At 41.2% G+C, this 6,083-nt stretch overlaps 1 long non-coding RNA gene across 1 annotated transcript in view; it reads left to right on the forward strand.

Annotated features, from left to right (window-relative positions):
- The window catches only part of LOC112503643, a 15,094-nt gene extending 9,438 nt beyond the window's left edge, over positions 1–5,656 (forward strand). Inside the window, exon 3 of the long non-coding RNA XR_003068041.1 lies at positions 5,647–5,656. This is a non-coding gene — a long non-coding RNA (uncharacterized LOC112503643). The remainder of the gene's footprint in view (positions 1–5,646) is intronic.
- The last annotated feature ends 427 nt before the right edge of the window (positions 5,657–6,083 follow it).

A 6,083-nucleotide genomic window follows, 5' to 3' on the forward strand; every position in this document is an offset into this window, starting at 1 on the left:
GTTATAGAGAACGCCGGTTTTTCCTTAAAAACCACCAACTATAACCAAATATTTTCAAAATAGTTTTCAAGTGATTTAAAAATGTATATTTATATATATACAAAGCGGGTCACGTAATTATATATCAATTAAACAAAGCCTGATCACCTATGTTTAATTAACATATAATGGAAGGACTTAATCGGTTGTACTAAAAATATGCTCCAGTTAAGAAATTGTTATGAAAAGCATGATTTTCTGTGTGTTGCATAAATTATGAATATATATTGCCCTAGACCAACCAGAAGCGATGGTTAGAAGGACCAGAGGCGATGGGTAGAAACTCTCTTGTATTGTTAAGTGTCCATGATGGACTAGAAGCGCTGGTCAAAAGGACCAGAGGTGATGGGTAGAAAATCCCTTATATTGTTAAGCGTCCATGTTGGACAAGAAGCGCTGGTCAAAAGGACCAGAGGCGATGGGCAGAAAATCCCTTATATTGTTAAGCGTCCGTGTTGGACCAGAAGCGTTGGTTAGAAGGATCAGAGGCGATGGGTAGAAAATCCCTTATATTGTTAAGCGTCCATGTTGGACCAGAAGCGCTGCTTAGAAGGACTAGAGGTGATGGGTAGAAAATCTTTTATGTTGTTGTGACCATGATGGACCAGAAGCTCTGGTTAGAAGGACCAGAGGCGAAGGATAGAAAATTCCTTATATTGTTAAGTGTTCATGTAGAACAAGAGGCGATAGATTAGAGATCTTATATCGCAAAGTATGAGATACCAGAGGCCGATGGACTAGAGATCCATTGGGATGCAAAGTGTGAGGAACCAGAGGACGGATGGACGAGAAATCCATTATTTCTTTAAGTATGGATGTTGAACCAACGACCGATGAAATAGTATTCCATTGGTTTGCTTAGTCTGTATGTGGAACCAGAGGACCAATGGATGGGTTACCCATTACTTTTCTAAGTATGAAGGATGAACTAGAGGCTCTGGTAATGCAACCAGAGACTTTCTATCTAGAGATTCTAGCTTGATTGCCACCCTTAGACTTGCTTAGAAACTTCTGTTATAGCATTAAGCATTTATAGATGGTACATTTCGTAATTAAGATTGTTAATATTGCAGATCACTATGGCATCATCTGCTCCTAGTGAATATTCGGCAGACGAATCTGTCTATGTGGTTCGCCGATCCAGAAGGAGCTCATTCATCAATATGGAGGTAGACCCGTATGAGCATGAGGACACAGCAACCAGTGAGACACCTGCTTTACCACTAGCATCCATATTGCCCCCATCGGAGCAAGTACCCGATATCCCACCTCAAACCTTTCATGGTCCAAGGATTAGAGTCACGCCTAGGAAGAGTGTTCCACTACCTCGACGAGTGACCTTTGAGAATTCTGCTTGAGTAAGAGGGGAGTCATCTCAACCACAGCATGGGAGCAGGATCCCTCAAGTAGTGACCGGAGTACCTGCATCCTACACTCCGGGCATGAATCTGGCTGAACGAGAGTAGGTGCGGAGAATCGCATCAGATACTCAAACTCACCAGACCCGGCTGGGATATCATCACCACATTTTGAACAACCTATCTGAAGTGGTAGAAATGCACCACCAGCGAATGATGAGAACCACATGTCGTCAATGCAGAGAGGCGGGAGATTAGAAGATTGTACAAATGTTTGGTGGTGAGTGGGATGATGATGTTGATGCTAGGAATGCTGATAGGTTGGATGATATTCTAGAGATAGCGGCTAGTGATAGGATATCTACTCGTTTGCATAGAAACCCAAGATCTTGTTTTTGTGGCTGTAATCATCTATGAATGCATGACATTTTTTGTGAGAAATGCTTATTTATATATAGCCATGGTGAATATAAGATTATTCTGTTTGGTCATATAAATGCTTGAATGTTATCCATGCGATGAATATCCTATGCATCACTTAAATAACTGGGAGTTATTATCCTTGATATTGCCATGAAGATGATGAAATTCCCTTCTGACTTTGGCTTTAGAAAATGCCGCCAAGAAGAGAAAACCCTGATGTTGCACGACTCGTATCAACACAACTATTGGCTGCACTCCCCAACATTGTCAGCCAAGTAGCGGCAGGACTAAACGCTAACCAACCAACTAATTCTGGGCCTAGAACACCCCAGGAATGCACCTATAAATCCTTCAGATCCTGCAACCCAAAGGAATTCCATGGAACTGAGGGGGCTGTAGGATTATTGACTTGGATAGAGGGTATGGAATCTGTCCTCCATATCAGTAAATGCATAGAAGCAAACAAGGTAGAATATGCTACATGCTTACTTCAAGGACGGGCACTAACATGGTGGAACACATTAGTTCAGACTAGGGGTCGGGAATCTGCCAACCAACTTTCATGGGAGGAGTTCAAGAAATTACTTTAGGACGAATACTGTCCAAGAAGTGAACTCCAAAAGTTGGAGATGGAGTTATGGAACCATGAGATGAAAGGGGAAAACATAGCTGCATATACTGCCCGATTCCATGAGTTAGCAAATCTAGTGCCACATCTGTTGACACCCGAGGAAGTGTGAATCGAGAGATATATTTGGGGATTGTCTCCAGAGATTCGAGGAAATATCACCTCGGCAAACCCAAGGACTCTTCAGGAGGCAATAGACATTGCCACCAGGCTCACAAATAATGTTGTTCGGTCCGGAGAATTCGCCAAAGGAAAGAGAAAGATGGAGGAGCATGGGAATCGAAGATCTGGGGGAAAATTTGACAAGAATAGGAAAGTAGTAGGAAATTTTGGGGTGCAGACTCAGGTGATAAACCAAGGGAGCAAGCCTAAGTCCAATAAATGCAAATATCCACACTGGAGGAATTGCATCATTTGTCAAAGATGCCACAGAGGGGGTCACTCCGCAAAGGATTGTCGAAGGCGATTATGTTTCGAATGTGGGAGTCCAGACCATATGAGGAATGTTTGCCCACAGAGAAAACAAGGAACAAATGCTAACCAAGCCCGACCAGCCAATCAAGGAAACCCAGAAAGTCAAGCACGGGGCAGAGCATTTGAGATTGGAGCCAAGGAAGCTAGGCATGATCCTAATGTGGTTACAGGTATATTTCTCTTGAATAATGAATTTGCATCGGTATTATTTGATTCAGGGGCAGATAGAAGTTTTGTATCACTAGATTTTAAGCCGAGGATTAACTTAAAGCCCCAAAGGTTGGAAGAAGTTTATGTAATAGAATTTGCCAATGGCCAAGAAATTAAGGCTAGAGACATAATCATGGACTGCACACTAAGTTTAGCCAACAAGGATTTCAGCATAGACCTCATTCCAATTGAGTTGGGAAGTTTTGATGTAGTTATAGGCATGAATTGGCTATCCAAAAATAGAGCTGAAATAGTTTGTTCGGAAAAGGTTATCTGAATTCCTCAAGAAGGAAGTGACTCAATTGTAATTCAAGGAGATGAGTCAGAGCGGAAAATTAGGATAGTATCATGCATGAAAATGCTGAAGTACTTAAGGAAGAATTATGTTGCATTTTTGGCACATGTTACTGATAAGGAGGTCAAAGAGAAATATATTGATGATTTCCCTGTAGTTCGGGAGTTTCCTGATATATTTCCCGAGGATTTACCAGGACTACCCTCACCAAGACAAGTCGAATTCGGTATCGACTTAATCCCTGGAGCTGGCCCAATGGCAAAAGCACCATATCGATTGGCTCCATCAGAAATGCAAGAACTGTCAAGCCAACTCCAAGAGTTATTGAATAAGGGATTTATAAGACCAAGTTTCTCACCATGGGGTGCACCAGTTCTATTCGTTTAAAAGAAAGATGGGTCAATGCGAATGTGCATTGATTAACTTAATAAGTTGACCATCAAGAATAGATACCCTCTTCCTAGAATCGATGATTTGTTCGATCAACTCCAAGGTGCTGTATACTTTTCCAAGATTGATCTGCGATCCAGATATCATCAAGTGAGAATTCGGGAAGAGAACACCCCCAAAACAGTATTCAGAACCCGATACGGATATTACGAATTTTTGGTTATGCCATTCGGGCTAACCAATGCACCGGCAGTCTTTATGGATCTGATGAATAGAGTTTGCAGACCATACCTGGATAAATTCGTAATCGTTTTCATAGACGACATACTAATTTATTCACGAAGTAAGAAGGATCATGAGCAACACTTGAGGATGATATTAGAACAACTCAGGAACTAGAAATTGTACGCAAAATTCTCCAAATGCGAATTTTGGATTCGAGAAGTGCAATTTCTTGGTCACGTGGTTAATGAAAAAAAGGATTCAGGTAGATCCTGCCAAGATTGAGGCCATTGAGAAATGGGAAGCCCCAAGAACCCCGACAGAGATTTGACAATTTCTTGGTTTGGCAGGCTACTATCGACGATTCATTGCAAATTTTTCAAAAATTGCGCAACGACTCACAGTTTTAACCCAGAAGGACAAGAAGTTTGTCTGGGGAGAGAAAGAACAAAAAGCATTCGAGACCCTTAAGCAGAGACTATGTAATGCACCTATTTTATCCTTACCCGAGGGTTCGGAATACTTTGTGGTTTATTGTGATGCATTACATCAAGGCTAAGGATGTGTGCTAATGCAAAAAGATAAGGTCATTGCATATGCCTCAAGGAAACTCATAGTGCACGAGAAGAACTATACTACGCATGACCTAGAATTGGGAGTCGTAGTATTTGCACTTAAGATATAAAGACACTACCTTTATGGTACCAAGTGGACTATGTTGATCACAAAATCCTTTAGCACATTCTCAACCATAAGATGTTAAATATGAGGCAAAGAAGATGGGTTGAACTACTCAGTGATTACGATTATGAAATCTAGTACCATCCCGGCAAAGCAAATGTGGTAGCCGATGCTCTGAGTAGGAAGGAAAGAATGAAACCAACAAGGGTGAGGGCTTTGGGAGCAATTGTAAACACCAGACTGAAGGCACAAATTCTCGAAGATCAAAAGGAAGCACTAAAGAAAGAGAATTTGAAGAATGAGGCCCTACATCGCATAGAGACCAAGTTTTAACTTAAATCAGATGGAGTGTATTACTTGCGAGACAAGGTTTGGATACCTAAGATTGGCAATCTTAAATCCATAATTTTGGACGAAGGCCATCGATCAAAATACTAAGTCCACCCAGGAGCGGATAAGATGTATAAGGATCTTAAGGAACATTATTGGTGGCCAGGGATGAAGAAAGACATTGCACTATATGTAAGCAAGTGTTTAACTTGTGCAATGGTCAAGGATGAACACCAAAAACCATCTAGTCTACTTCAACAACTCGTAATTCCCTAATGGAAGTGGGAACAAATATCAATGGATTTCATTACCAAGTTGCCCAGAACTAGGAAAGGGCATGATACAATCTGGGTGATTATAGATAGACTGACGAAATCTGCTTATTTTCTACCAATTCGAGAAGATTATAAGATAGAAAAGTTGGCTCAGATTTACATAAATGAAATCGTAACTCGGCATGGGGTACGTATCTCCATCATCTCGGATAGGGACAGTCGATTTACGTCAAGATTTTGGCAACCACTTCAAGGAGGGTTGGGTACACATTTAGATCTAAGTACTTCATACCACCCTCAGACGGATGGGCAGACGGAAAGAACAATCCAAACACTGGAAGACATGTTACGCACATGTGCCATAGATTTTGGTGGGAGCTGGGATATGCACCTTTCATTAGTCGAATTTGCATACAACAACAACTACCATGCCAGTATTCAGTGTGCGCCTTATGAAGCATTATATGGACGTAAGTGCATATCTCCATTTAGTTGGTTGGAGATTGGCGATCGGCAATTAACTAGACCTGATGTCATTCAGGAGACTACTGACAAGATATTTATTATCAAGGATCGACTCAAGGCTGCAAGAGATCGCCAAAAAAGTTATGCTGATAATCAGAGGAGATCATTAGAATTTCAAAAAGGAGATAAAGTACTCTTAAAGTTCTCACCATGGAAGGGAATAATGCACTTTGGGAAAAGAGAAAAATTGGGTCCCCGATATATTGGTCCATTTGAAGTATCTGAAAGAATAG

This window comes from Cynara cardunculus, unplaced genomic scaffold (assembly GCF_001531365.2).
Source record: "Cynara cardunculus var. scolymus isolate 2C unplaced genomic scaffold, CcrdV1 Un_Scaffold_3461, whole genome shotgun sequence".
NCBI classification, from domain to species: domain Eukaryota; kingdom Viridiplantae; phylum Streptophyta; class Magnoliopsida; order Asterales; family Asteraceae; genus Cynara; species Cynara cardunculus.